Genomic DNA, 16,057 nt, shown 5'->3' on the forward strand with positions numbered 1-16,057 from the left:
CAAAGCAGGACACCGCACCTGGAACATCTTCTGGGTGATAGCTGCCCAGACGTCCGGGCAGGGGGCACAAATGACAGTAGTGTCACACAAAGGCCAACCCTGCAACCACAATCCACAAAGGCCAACCCTGCAACCGCAATCGGCTGGCCCAGAGGGGCAGATGCCTCTACAGGCTCTGCAGTCCCCATCCAAGTCTGGCAGGTGCACAGCAGGTCAGAGCCAGGCAGCAGCCCCCTCTGCCAGATCGCTGCAGTGGCTAGAGGGTGCAGGGAACTCTCACGGCTGTTTTAGCAGTCCAGGTGGCACAAGGATTAATGACCCCAGGTACCAGTTGGCTGGGCCCCAGAAGCTCCTGAGAGCTAGTAGCCCTGAGCTACTTGCCAGGGCAGCTTTTTGTACTGCCAGGGCCAGGACAGGAAAGCTTTTTATACTGCTGGGGACAGCACAGGCGCTGGCCCTGGGCTCTAGCTCCCCCTGGCCGAAGATCCGGGAAGAGCCAGGCAGGGTTATTTTGCCCCAAGTGGTACAATTTGCTCCACAATGAAGTATGTGTCCAAGCATGTGTGCTGAAGCAAAAAGCCCTGGCTCAAATTTGCACCACTTCTATTTGAGCTGCTGCGAGTCCATGTGCTTGCATGTGTGCTCACAAAACACTCTCCCCCTTCCCCTCTTCCAACCTCTGCCTGAACAAGAACTGATTAGAGGAAGGACTTACAAAAAACAAGGAAGATACATCTAAAGCCCTCCAGACAAGGGTGATAAGAGTGAAGCAACTCCCCTGGTCTCATTTGCATCTGAGATGGAACCAGGTGACAACTCATTTAAATGGGAAATGGGGCAGGCATGCACCTTCATTTGCATTCAGGATGGAGAACAGAGATTCCAAGGCAAGGCCTGCACGGAATTCTGGCACCAGAGAAGCAGGCAAGCACTGCATGATGGGGGGATCCCTGCTCCAAATGCTAATCAACCCATGTCTACCCAGCTCAGCAGTTATCAGACCAATTCTAGTAATGACTCCTTTATTAGTACCCAAAACACTGAATCTACCTGTCTGTATTGTGAGCTCCCTCAGAGTAATGCCACCCATAGCCAGGAGTGACCAGTTCCTATTATCCACCATTGTTTACCCCTAAACAAACCTAGTGTTCTCCCTTGATCCATTGGTAGTTCTCTACAAAAACCCCCACCCAAGCTCAAGTGTCTGTTCTGGTGCTTGGATCCAAAAGCTGCACCAGTTCCACTCCTTTTCTGCCTAGAATGCCTCCATTAATCATGCTCAGGACTCTGCCTATCTGCCAGCTCCAAGAACACCTGGAAACTTTGACTTGTTCATGCTTAGCTGAGTGGTGAGATCCCAACTCTTTCTCTCTCTCTCTCTCTCTTTCTCTCTCTCTCTCTCGGATGTCAGGACCTGACCTTTATTCACTTACTCCAAGCACAGCTTTCTAAACCTGACTTTTGCTAACCAAACTCGAGCTAGACTTCCCAAAAACTTAATTGAAACTATGTAATATTGTAACTGTTTATTTGTCTCTCTCTGGTATGGCTATTATTACTGGTATCATCATAAGTTCATATACCTGGCAATAAATAACTTTTATGGTCAAGCTGGTTGCTATACTTTCTCTCTGAACCTCACCTACTCTTTCTTCCCTGTGACATCCCAATTTGCTCTGCAGCAATGCTTCTTTTACCTAAGCCAAAGATCCCTGTAATGTCCAAAACCATAGTGGGGTCTGCTCATCAAGGGGGTTATTACTAGGACCATTATGACAAGAGACTGGGGACTTGATGAATTTTGAGGCACATAAGGGTACCAGCTGAAAGTGCTGATTGGACCCAGCCTGCTCAGATGTACTCTGTTAGTGTGTGTGTATGTGTGTCTAACTGCATTTATTATTGTCTTGCTGAAATAAGGGATGAACTGAGTTCAAGGCACATGAAGGTGTCAGCCTATCAATGCTGAAAAGCCCAGCCTTACTCAGGTGTGCTCTTTTAACCCATGTGCTTGTGTCTCACTGCAATTTATTGTTGCCCTGATGAACTGAGTTCAAGGCACACGAGGGTGTTAGCTTGTCAGTGCTAAATAACCCATCCTGGTTCAAGTATATTCTCTTTATCTGTGTGTGTATATGCGTACATGTGTTTGACTGATTCAGTGGTTGAATGAACCCAGCTCAAAACTGAGAAACTGAATCCTGCAAGATAGTTCCATTGGGGGTGAGGACTTGCAGAAGGGAGAGATACAGCTCCACATAGAAACACAAGTAACACAAGAAGCACATTGATAGAATTACAGAGACCCCTAGAAATGTACCCCTAATAAATGAGCATACCCCAAAGTGATGGGCAAATTTGGTAACACTACATGTATAATTTTAATGGTATTCCAATTAAAGATAGTGGACAGAATATAGGTGAAGTGGCCAGATATAAGAGAAATACATTGTATCCAATTAATATAATATAATATCATTACATCATATGAAGACTACAATATTAACACTCAGCCAACACTATTAGCACCAGAAATACACTTATTAGCACCAGAAAGTATTTTTTACATATGGATGCAAGAGATAGCTAATATGACTGACGTTTGTGAAGCTTTATCTACCTTACCATAGCATGGGAATTTGGTATGCATGAAATTAATTATATTTAATATCAAATTTTAACAGTATTATAATGTGGACCGACTAGATTGAGTTAGACAAGATGATATGCAAGCATATTATTTGGAAATTCAGGGGTCTTGCCTTCTTAATGTAGTGCATAGGACATGGAGACTTGTTTACTGTGGAAATGTGAACCCCACACCTGGCTTTGGCCCACATGTCCAATGCAGTATTTTGTCAACACTTTGGTAAACCAGAATACCTCACAGAATCTTGAAGCCTGTGTCTGGGCTGCTGCAAAAAAACAAGGCTTTTTTAAAGTGCTAGTTCAGAACTCAGGAGGAAATGTGTCCTGACAGACTGTTTTTGACCTACACTATAATACAGGCACTAGAGAATTCTGGAGATACTGTGCAGGGAAAATGTGGTTGACATCATTCTATTTCATCTGAGACTTTTCCACCCCCAGCTCATTACCTGCTTGTGGGCATGTAAAAGAGATCCTGACGCTGGCAGTATTTTTTGTTTGTTTGTTTGTTCTCTACTTACCATTGTGTTTGTTTAACAGATTTCTATATTTCATTTACTTCTTATGAAGTAAATGAACAACACACTAGGATTTAGCAAGGTTTGTTTGCTGGGCTTTGGATTTAAACCCTCTGCAAATTGCAGATTTGTATAGGAAAAATAATGATGCTAAAATGTCAGCAGCTCAGCTTGAAACTCTTGGGAGACAGGATTTATAATCCTGACCTGAATAAATGCAAAGTCTCTGGATTGTGGATTGTTAAAGTGCTGCTTTGTCAGTGTAAAAGAGCAGCATGATATCAGTATGCCGACAGCAATAAAGATGTACTGCACGTGCCTTATGCATACCAAATTCCCATGCAAAGTTAAGATGGATAAAGTTTCACACATATCAGTCACATTAGCTGTCTCTTTCATCCATACGTAAACGTTTCAAAGTGTGCTTCTAATGCCCAGACTATATAGAACAAATTAATGTCAGAGAGGAAAGCTCACATACATGAATGCGATTCTCTGAGTGAACTCCTCATTGATTGATCTTGGACTGACATAGGCTTGACGACCCTGTAATTAGAAACCCTTTAATTCCTGTCTCTCCATAAACTCAAATGCCATTTCAATCTCTGTTAAAATCTCATGATTGATAATTAATACACATAGACAAATTATATAGAAAGATGGGAGAAAAGTAAGTTGACTCCACATTTTCAATCCTCTTCCCAGTTATAGATTATTTAAGTGCTTCACCAGCCACATAAATCAGCTAGATGACAACAGCAGATATAAGGACAGAATATTTTTTATGGAATGCAAGTGATGCTGTGTAATAAGTAAGACTGATTGCAAACAGGTACCACTTACTTTAATCTGCTAATGCAGTAGCATTTTTTATTAATCTATGTTTGATCAATTATACTATTTCTTCCTACTGTACCTTTAGAAATATTCAAATGGCATTCCTGTGATCAGGGCATTAGCCTGGGATTTGGTCAATTTGCATTCAGTTTCCTTTTACATCATGCATTTCCTGCATGACTTTAGATAACTTGTTCTGTGTCTCAGTTTCCATTCTGTAAAATGACATGTTAGCACTTTCCAATCTCAAGGGATTTATAAGGATAAATACATTAAAGATTGTGACATGTTCAGGGTTTTTTATGGTAATAGGGTGTAAATATGTATATATAGATTTAAAGCACATTAGATAGCAGAAAATAGGGTTCATGCTTCAGTACACAACCCAAGGAGTTATAAAAGTGTCGTATGAAGTTTGGGTTGTTTAGATTACATGCATTGTATTTTCAAGTACTAAGGGTCATATCCCGAACATATTTTGGCATCTAAACTTCCACTGAAACCAATGGGCGCTTTAGCACCTAAATAATTCTTTGCATTTGGCCTCCCATATAAGAAGTGCAATAAACTCTAATAAACATTGTGAAGACAGTTACAGATACTGAGACTACCCTGAACCCTGCCAGTAATAGGTGTCCAAAGTAACAGCTGATTTACTTCAAGCAGATTAATGTTTTGTAGCATTAGTATTACAGTAGTACAGTACTTAGAGGCTCCAATGAGTACTAAGGTCTTCTGCTAGGTTCTGCATTATGCATCATGTTTGACACAATAATAAACTTTACATTCTAAGTGACGATTCCAGAAAGGGTATAACTCTCAGATTCTGGGAAGCTGTAATAACAATTTACATAGTCTTGATATATACAAAAGTAGGTGACATCAATTCTTTGTTATTTTTCTTTTAATTAAATTGTTTTAATTATTTTAAATTAATTCTTTATAATAACAATGGACAAATACAGGTCATACAGTGTTGCTAGTAAACTGTTTATCTATTGTTACATGACAATTTCCCATAGGTATTATGATACAAGTGTGCCTGGAAGAAGGATTTGAATAAGGAAAAGGTGCTAACTGTACAGGCTCATTTAGGAGAGGTATCCTATACATACAAGAGGCATTGTGGAAGAATGGAAGTGCTTGTGGAAGAAGTAGACAGACAAGTGAGGTTTGGAGAGGCAGAAATGTGTTTTTGGGGTACAATTCAATGACATTTAAGAGCATGTAAGTGGGGAAGAATCTTGAAGATATCTTGTATTTTATTAAGCATATGGTATGCCAGAGAGGGCCCAAAACAGAAGGAAGTTAGTTAGAATAACACATCAAGAAGTATGGCAGTAATGCTGTGAGTTGGCCTGAGGAGTTAGATTGATATCATTAAGGACAGAGAGAAGGAAGTTAATATAGATAAGGTATGCTGAGAAGAAGAAGTAATGGCAATGAATAAACAAAGCCTGGTTGTGAAGGTCTCTATAGTGCAAAGAATGAATGATGCTAAGGTCCATGACTAAATGACAGGGGAATAGTACATTTGTCAACTGTGGGTATGTCTACACATTCATTGATGTTCCATAATTATGACTCATTAATTTAGTATCCAGGTACTAACTTTATGCATTGTAATCGGTACTAGTGCACAGTACCACTGGAATCACAATTTTTGTGAGATTAATGCCCAGTAGATTAATTCTACTGTGCATCAACACTTTAGCACTTTTTTTTTCCTCTTGTGCCAATGCACAGTAGAATTAGTGTACTACACATTTAGTATCTCATGTAGATGCTCCCTATGATGGAGAAATTAGGGTCAGAGAAGACTTGAGAAGGAAAAAGTATTCCATACTGAGTTTAAGTTGACAACAACACACACAGAAGGAGATGCCAGAAAGAGAAGCCAAGATATTGGACTGACTAAAGGAAGACAGGTAAGGAATGCAGAAGGAGATCTGGAGCCATCCCACAGAGATAGCAGTTGGATATGTATGGGTGATTGAACATAAGGTGGGGAAAGGGTTTAGACTTTAGAAGAATGAGAAGAGAAAGCTGAGGACAAAGTTTTGTAAGACTCTGGAAAAGAAAGAGCCAATTGAATGAAAACTGAAAAAGGACTATAGAGCCAACCATGGGAAAAGGAAAATACAGGGAATGGTTAAACTCAGTGGCGTTAAAGGCAGTCAAAAGGTTGTTGAGGAAAAAGATGAGAGGACCTAAGATTTGATCATGCAGAAGTTATTAGTACTCTTGGTAAGAGCATTTTTCATTAGATTTATCCATTTTTTAAAAGCAAAAAATTGCTAAAATCTTCAAATTAAAAAATCATGAATATGTAGTGCTTTAAAAAAGACATTATCACACAAGCCTGTACATTATCATACAATCCTGTCTGATGTAGAAAGTGCATTGTAATTAAATTCTAGTTTCTTGGATTCATATTGTAACAGGGATAACAGAAACCATGCCTAATTACATAATTAGCCAATAAAATGGAAATGTTCCTTTCTATCAGGTACATAAAGCAATAAGAATTTTAAGAAAGCTCTGTCAAATCATGTAATGCTAATTACTTATCAAATGCCATTGCTACATAATATAGCATTAAAAACACACATATCACACCATTACAGAAGTCAAATGAGACCTGTTTTGGTTTATTGGGTGAATAATTCCTATAATATCCATTGTTTCAAATCAGGCTTTGTACCATCACATATCCTCCTAATCTGTTTTGGATAACCTAATTCTTTTGACATCTCTTTTAATCTTTTTTGTATCTTTTTCTTTTTGTTTGTTCCATTTTTGTGAGAGTTTCATTTTGGTGAAGAACCATGATAGTATTTAACTAAAACACAAAGTATTTACCTAAACTCAGAGTATTTACCCTCTGATGAGCACTGACTGCCACCATCATTTGTCCCCTCCTTTCCTCTTATGCTGAATTCATTGGAGGTGAGGGCGAGAGGACCGGTGAATAGCAACAGCTTTTACCACCTGGACTCTGGAGTAATGCAAAAACAGGAGCTTTGGCCAGACCCCACCCTGATCAGCCAGTGAACTCACAGTTCACTGCTCATATGGAGTTCTAGCAGCAGTCCAAACTAAGCATGCAGTGAGCTCAGTGATTATTACACGTGTACTGTGCAGCCAAACTGGGGGACTGCCCTCCCTTGCCCCTTTTTTGGTTCTGCTACTGTTTGCTACTGGCTGAGGCAGGCTGAGGCTGCTTCCCTGGGCTCACCAGTCAGCAGGGGAAGTATTGGATTACTTTTGGGGTGGGGGAAGTGTATCCTGCTCCATCTCCAGTATGTGGATGTGTTCTGCCTTCCTCCCGGCCTCTAGGCCAATTTTAAACACACGGCCACTGGGCCCCACGTGAATAGGAGCGGGTCTTCTGGGCACAGAACACCAGCTGCACCAATTGTGGCCGGCCACTTAAGCTGCAGTGCTGAGGTAAGCCAGGCAGGGGCCTGCCACACCATTGTATTCTGTGCATGGCTTATAGATCATCACAGGTTTGCTCAAAACTCAATCCACATTCATAAAAGATAGATCTGTACTTGCTTGTAAGTTCTGCGTGCTCTCTCTCTCTCTCTCTCTCTCTCTCTCTCTGGTTTCTTGAATAAAGTGGCCTTGGATATAATATATTAGACAAGAGGAACTACTCTCATTTTTATAACAATTAAGGTATTTCTATACTGTTAAGTGAAGTTTAAAGTTAACCTGAAATCTGAAGGTCATAATGAAAACCTTATCGGAAAGAACATTTCTGAATAAAAGACGTGTATAAAATAGCAATAGACATTACAGTTCTATGGCAGATCCCTTGTGATCCAAATTCTGTTGAATTTGTATAGAATTGAGCAAACTTCGCTTTCTAGTCATCATATACTCTGGCAATTCTGAATGCTAGTAATACCATACAGTACAGCTAAGACAATGTGATCTCAGCCAAATTTCAAAATTATTTTTACATTTTACATATTAAACTTAATAAAGAACAAATGGCACCTGATTTCAGAGAAACCTAGCATTATACCCTTTGACATACTGTGTCCATAAGGGAGGATAATGTCTTAATATAGACAGACCACTTAAGTGAAAGTAAGTACAAACCTGAGAGTATCAAATATAAAATACAAATTTGCACATAAGATATCTAAATAAATATAGAACCCACCCCCACCTTTTTAATTTTTTTTAAAAAAGTAAAAATAATAAATTCTTTCTTTCAGCTATATTTTTCATAAAGAATTGAAGAGAAAAATCTGAAAGAATAAAATTACACTTAATATATATTTAATAGATGTTTAATATTTATTTATTAATTTATTTTATTTAATGTATATGTATACATTTTTCTCACATATGTGCACTGTTTATTCAACATACCTGGCCACACACTTTCATTTAAAATGTTGTAAATTCAGGGTAGTACTACCGAGCTGTAAGATATTTCTACGCTTTTTTTTTTTTTTAAAGTATCTATTCCAACCTTCATTTTGAATTAGGACAGCATTCTACACTTAATGGTACTTTCTGATTCTCCTTAAGGGATTAGCAGGTGGCAGCTAGTGTCTAAATGTAAAGTGGTGCAAGGCCTTAGTTTAGAATGAATACCTAAATGTGATGCAAATATGGAGTGTTACTATTTCAGACTCTCAGAATATTGTCTCTCTAACTTGTCATGCTAACTATAGTTAAGGATGCCTGACAATTTCAGTTATAAGACCCTGCTTTTAGTTACTGGTAATATTGCCAAAATGAAAACATTTGAGCTGAAATTTCCCATTCTGGATGTCCACCAGGATGAATTTTAAATATTTTATTAAAAAAAAAAAGAGTATGACATCAAGTATTGAAATAATAGAATAATTTCATGTGTCAAGGGAGCTAGCATTTTCTAGCTTGACTTCGGAATCTTAACATTCTTTTATAATTTTTTTCAAGTAATAGTATATACCATGAGATCTGGTTCAGTTTTCTCACTTTCATTTCCCCACCTCCCCATTTGTCATCTCAGCAATAGATCAATAATGTAATAGGGGATAGACGAGAGTAATGTTTCATTTTCTCTCCAAATTCTAATCTTATCCTGTAACCTGTTCAATCACTATTCAAACCAGACTCACAAAACCCCCAAAATTCCACTCTTGTCATTTAAACTCTATCACACCTTTTAAAACATCATAATCTCTTCCACTATCTCCATGATTCAACTACAAGTTATTTCATGAATAGGTTTGTCATTTCTGCTGTCACACGGAAAAGTTTTTTCCTGTGTGTGAGGGTATACTGCATTCTTCTGTACCCATTTCCTTCTGGCATTTGCCCTCTTCCTAAACCCATGGAATATATAATGGAATCCTTAAAGCCCAGTATGCCCCCTGTATTCTCTATCACACTAATCCCATGGAGTCTGTAAACAGCAGTTGAATATCATAGGTAACCACTAACCTGATTATTACTCATATCATACTTTCAGTGGTGACCCCAGGTCCCGCCTGCCACATCTTGTTGAAAAAAAAAAAATAGTTAGGGAGGGTGTAACATAAACACCACTGAGTAATGCAATATCAACCTAATTTATTGAGGTTTTTGATCTTTGCTCACAACACAGGGATTTTTATTTATTTTTCTTTAAAATCCCAAACTCAATGGGTGTTCTTTAAGCTAAGTTTCTTTATTAGTTATTTAATATATATATTTAGATCTCAATGTCTTCTTTGCTGGCTGTATCAACGGAAACCAAATTTTGTTTATTTGGTGACAGCTTGATGTCCCTTCCAGTAAAGTATTGTGTCTCTTATATGATTTCAATATTAAACATAAACTTAAACAGCATAAAATACAAAAAAGGTTTATCTTTTTTGGGTCTTTTCTTTTCTTTTTATAGGAACATCTCAGAAAATAGGTCAATTTCACCTTTAAATACTTTAAAGATAGCTAGGGTTGTTGTGTCCTTCAGCTTTCTTCTTTTTTATTTATTTATTTAATTTTTTTTTAAGAGTCAAGAAAATTTTACTTGTTATCCTAGTGCTCTGCTGATTCTTCCTGTCTGCTCCTCAATACTGCACAGTCTCTGGGACCACAGTCCAGAAAAATTCTCTCTCTCTTCTCTTTTTCTCTCTTTTTTCCCCACTTTATTCTGCCTCCTCCAGGCAGACGCTCTCTCCGGTTGTCTTTGGCACACCCCTCGCTGCCACCTCTCCACTGCTGACAGCTGACTTCTCCTCTTGATTGGCTCTCTCCATCACCTGCTCACTCTTCCCAGCATCTGGGTCACCCCTCTCTTTGCTCTGCCCTTGGAAATGTTCCAGCTGCATCGAGCAACTGCTCCAGAAGTGTGGCTTCCTGCCATCCTCTTCCTGTCTCTGCTGGCTCTCCCATTGCTCCAATGCCAGTTCTTTCTCTCCATGACAAGAACAAATAGATTTAATGCAGGCTACAGTCACTGTTACTGGAGCTTCCTTCACTGTCTCTACTGGTGTTTTCCAGAAGGCAATGTGTTTTTGACACACAACAAACATAAAAAGGTTAATGTGAAGTAGTGTTGTGCAAAACAACTATGTTTCGGTTTGGTTTCAGGTTTGGCTCTTTTGGAGGACAGTAATATATTTCAGTGTGTTGGATCACTGTTCTGTTTCAATTCAGCTGAATCTGTTTCAGAGTTTTGATGCTGTTGCAGTGATTCAGCCTTGGGCTATAATAGAGAATCACTAAAATGCCTACAACTTTGTCATTTCTTGCTTGATTCAGATTCAAAATGCAGAGATGGTAGCCCCTTCTGAGGGCATAAAGCTTGCCAAGCTTCAAAGAGATAGGTGCAGGGGTTTCTGTGAAACTGCACCTCAAACTGCTCAAAGCAAAACTCATGACTTTTTCTGTGTGTTAAGGCACAGCAGGATTATGAAAAGAACTTACCCTCCAAAGCCAGGAAGTGGCAGGACTCCATGCCAGGAGATGAGCAAGAGAAAAGTGAAACCGCAGTGGGCAGAGCCACTAGGGGCAGAACTTCAAAGGGAAAAAAAAATGGATGAGCTTGAAGGAAATCGGGATGGCTCTTCCATCAGTGTGTGCATGTTTTTTATGTGCCTGCCAGGGCCAATTGGCCGGCCGGAAGCTTGGGGCCAAAATAAAAAGTATGGTGTAAGAGCATTGGGCGCGGCCACAAGAGGAGCCCCCAGCCAGTCCAGAGGGGCAAGCGTTCAGCGCTGATGTTCAGCCAGCTGCAGCTGGATAAACAGGCAGCCGATGAGCCATGCAGGTTCTGCCTTCTGCCCCTCACACACTGCCTCCTGAGTTGCTGGTGAGTCTTCTTTCGTGCCTTGCACCCCGGGACAGGTGGCAAGGACCCTCCAAGGAAGGGACAACATAACGGGGAAGGAGACAGAGCCAAGGAAAGACAATGCCTAAACAGGGAAAAGGGCCCATAGAAGATGCTTGAGGAAGGAACACCACTGATTGATTGCAGCCATCAGACCCCATGACCTTGAGCATTGAAGACCATCTGGAACATCACCCATGCTGATGCAAGCAGTAACATCGCAGTTCACAGTAGGTGGGGTTTAGGGGAGGTGAGCCCCATAGAAAGGGACCAGAGGAAGCGACCAAGGGAAGAGTTTGGGGGGGGCAGGACCAAACATCGTCCTCCCAATTTAAACCAATTAATCATCAAAGACATGGCAGGAGAAGCCCCCTGGGGAACTACCCTGAAGTTGCTTGTTAACTAAAGCATCTGGCCCAAGAAGCCATGGCAAAGTCTGAGAAACATCACTATCCATGATGTACCAGGAAGAGACAAGGGAGGTTACAACTTGGTGCAATGGCTGGGAAGAAGGAGGCAGAGGTGACCCTGGAGGCCAACACCTCTATGGAAATTAGCATTAACCCACAGGTTGACCTTTTAGGTCAGATGCTGCATGCAGTGACCCAGCTGCTGGAAGTCCAGTGGCAGCAGGCCATGCAGCAGTAGCAAAATTGGACCAGCACCGAGGAAGACTGGACCAGCACTGAGGATGACGTGGAGGCATATATTGAGTCCTTTGAAAGGATGGCGATACAGACAGGGTTGGATTGGTTCCAGTGGGCGAGCCAGCTCAGAGCATTGTTGGTAGTCAAGGCAGAGGCTGCATACCAGGCCCTGCCAAGGGAAGATGCCTACGACTACAACAAAGTCAAAGCAGCCATACTACATCATCTAGAGCTCACTCCAGAGCATTACTGGAAGCTATTCCAGATGTGAAAAAGCAAGGAGGATCGCAAGCCCCAAGATTTGATACAACTATTGAAAGATCTTATGGACAAATGGGTACCTCCAGGGAGAGTAGACCAGGCCACCCTGGCCAACCAAATTCCATTTGAACAGTTTATGAAGGACCTGGAAGAGGATACCCAACTATGGGTGCAACAGCAGCTCCCACAAACAACCAAGGAAGCCTTAAAGATTGCTGAGGCTTTTGCTATCTCAGAAGGAGAGTTGCTGAGGGAAAAAACATACAGAAGTTCAGCAACAATGACTAAAAGGGAGGATGAGTCGTGGCGGGGACCCTTACAATATGCTTACCGAGGTGTGTTATAAATGTGGTGTGTTATAAATGTGGCAAGAAAGGCCATGTCTCCAGAAAGTGCACAATGAGGAGACCAGAAAGATGGAAACCCATGGGAGAAGTCCCCAGAGTGAGGGATTGCCGTGATGCCAGTGAGACAATCGAAGAAATGGATTGTAGCTTTGGGTGGAGGGAGGAAGTAATAGTATGGGATCACCCCATGGTGACAGCATGGGTGGCGTGCAAGCCACTGCAGGCTACATTAGACACTGGCTGCTCCCAGACATTGATCCAGATTGGCATAGTCCCCAGGGATGCTGTCAAGTGGTGCCACACAGTCCAGATGCGCTGCATATATGGAGAAGCAGAGCAGTATAACAGAGGCTTCATGGAGGTGAAGATCACGGACTGAAAGGGCAGGTTATGAGTTGGATTTGCACCTCATTTGGACTGCCAGATGATCGTAGGGCAAGACATCCTCTATGATGTCTTAGAGGAAGTGCAAATGGATGAGTTGAGATGCGAAGGGCAGCCTTGAGGGGAAGGTTGGATCACAGAAGAAGAACTAGCCTTATCTGGGGAGGAAGAGTGGATAAGCCTCCAGACCAGTATCGAGAGTCCACAGTTCCAAACTGCTCAAGAAGAGGATGAGGATCTACAAAAAATCAGGGAGACACAGGTCACCCACATTGAGGAAGAAATCGAGAGACCCAACATTGATGTAAGTATTCCATATTTCTGGATACACTGGGGTCTGTAGTACTGAGTTAATAAATGTTCCATCTGGGGGGAAGGGACCTGACAATTGGTGGAACCCCAGAGTGAGGTATGGAGTTTGTTGCATGCTAGCCCCATGGGGGGCCACCTGGGAACAGATAAGACTTTGGTCAGGATTGGGCAGTGGTTCTTTTGCCTGGGATGAGGGAAAAAATCATGCAGTGCTGCGAGGCATGTCCAGAGTGCCAGAGGGTACAAGAATGATGACCCCCATGGGTGCCATTACAGACCATGCCCTTTATGGAAGTCCCCTTTGATAGGCTAGCCCTGGATATAGTAGGGCCCTTGACAAAGAGTAGCGCCAGACACCAGTACATATTGATGATAATTGACTATGCTACATGATATCCAGATGCTGTACCACTAAGGTTGGTGACTGCCCTGTGTATTGCAGAAGAGTTATTGAAGTGGATATCACGGGTAGGGGTCCTGCAAGAGATAATTACAGATCAGGAGACAAATTGTATGTCTGGGTTATCTGGGCCATGTACCAAGTACTGAAGATATGTCAATTGTGAATTTCAGTGTACCATCCACAGTCCAGTTGATTAGTGAAACACCTAAATGGTACAATTAAGCGCCTACTATGATGTTGCACACAGGATGAACAGCGGAGGTGGGACCTGATCTTAAAATCCATCCTCTTTGCACTGAGGGATACCCCCCAGGCATCCCTGAAGCTGTCTCCCTTTGAATTGATATTCAGTCACAGGCCAAAAGGCCTGTTGCAGAAGGTGAGGGAGGAATGGGAGAGCTCAGGATGGCTGGGAGTTGGCATCTAACAATATCACCAAGAAATGATTGAACGACTAGAGAAGGTGAGATGGATTACTCAGGAGAACCTGGCAGAGGCCCAACAGAGGCAAAGGTGGGATTATGATAAAGGCTCCCACACGTGTGATTTCCATGTAGGGGGCAAAGTGCTAGCCTTATCAACATGGCCGATAAATTGCTGATGCGTGGCAGGGACTGTTTGAAATTGTGCAACAGGCTGGCCCTTTAAATTATGAAGTCCACCATCTGGAGCATAAAAAAGAGTGGCAGATCTACCTTGTGAATTTGTTGAAGGCCTGGCAGGAGCCTGAAGGGTGGATGCTAAGCCTGGAGGAGCCCTGAGAAGAATTGGGGCCTGAGGCAGGAAGGCCACAGGAAAGAGTAGAGCAAGATAACCAATTGACCCATGGATCAGAACTTAATGAGAAGCAATGCCATCAGTTGCAGCAACTACTGGCCAGGTTCAGTGCAGTATTCAATGAGAAGCCCAGCTGTGCTCGAGGGGTACAACATGAAATTAATATGCCTAAGGGGGTTATTGTATGAGAAAGATAGCGGCCCATTCCACAGCACCTGTGGGAGGCAGTGTGGCAGGAACTACGAAAGATGTGGGCACATGGGGATCATTGTGCCTCCATACAGCCCTTGGCAAAGCTCAATGGTCATAGTACTGAAAGGCAATGGAACACTTCAAATATACATTGACTTCAGGAAAGTTAATGAGATTTCCTGGTTCGATGCTTTTCCTATGCCGCATGTGGAAGAATTATTAGAATGGATAGGCTGAGCTCAGTATATCTCTATGATCAGCATGGTTAAGGGCTACTGGAAAAACCCCATGGTGAAGGGTAACTGGCAGAAAATGGCCTTTGGCACCTACTGCAGTTTATTTCAATTCACAAAAATGTTGTTTGGCTTACACGGGGTAGCGACCATGTTTCAGCAACTGATGTACCACATGCTCACCCCACACTCCATGTATGCTGCCACATATTTCGACAATGTCATAATTTTCTTGCAAACACGGGATCAACACCTACATCACGTAGAAACAATTTTACAGGAAATAAGCTAGACAGGGATGAAAATCAACTAAAAAAAATGTGCCTTAGGAGTACTTGAGTTCAATTATCTTGGATTCAGAGTTGGACAGGGTATTATACACCCCCTTGCTAGTAAAGCACAGATAATAGAAAAATATTCACCCCCTCAGACAAAATGGCAGATGCGAGCCTTCCTTGGCCTAGCCAATTATTATAGAAGGTTTATCCCCCGATTTGCGGAGAAGGCCACAACACTGACAGATGTTATAAAAGGAAAAACACAGGGTCCCATTTATTGGACTCCTGAGATGGGGAAGAGCTTTGAGGGTGTAAAAAAGGCCCTATACAGTGATGTACTAATCCTAACACCTGACTTTTCCAAAACTTTTGTCCTGCAATTGACGCTTTTGAGACAGGTGCAGGTGCGGTCCTTTGTCAGGAGCTGGAAGGCACAGAACATCTGATCGCCCATGCCAGTTGAAAGCTGAATGCCACCGAAACCAAGTATTCAACAATTGAAAGAGAATGTCTGGCCATAAAATGGGTAGTGAATTATTTTAAGTATTACCTGATGGGGCAAGAATTCGACTTGGTTAACAATCACGCTCCCTTTCAGTGGTTGAGCAAATTCCAGCACAACAATGCCCAAGTCATGCGGTGAGCATTGTCATTGCAACCCTTCAAATTTAGGGCTAGGTACCAGCCGGGAACAGTTAATCAAGTGGCTGATTTCCTGTCATGGTGTGATGACATAGGGAAGATACAGACAGATCGACCAGAGAACTCTAGCAAGAACAGGAACGGACAAAACATGAATAAAGAGATGCCCTGAGGCAACTCAGATGGTGGGGGGAAGTATTTGAAAAAGACTTACCCTCCAAAGCTGGGAAGTGGCAGGACTGCACCGGGAGAC

The sequence above is a fragment of the Crocodylus porosus genome, unplaced genomic scaffold (genome assembly GCF_001723895.1).
Source record: "Crocodylus porosus isolate Cpor-Errol unplaced genomic scaffold, CroPor_comp1, whole genome shotgun sequence".
Taxonomy (NCBI): Eukaryota; Metazoa; Chordata; order Crocodylia; family Crocodylidae; genus Crocodylus; species Crocodylus porosus.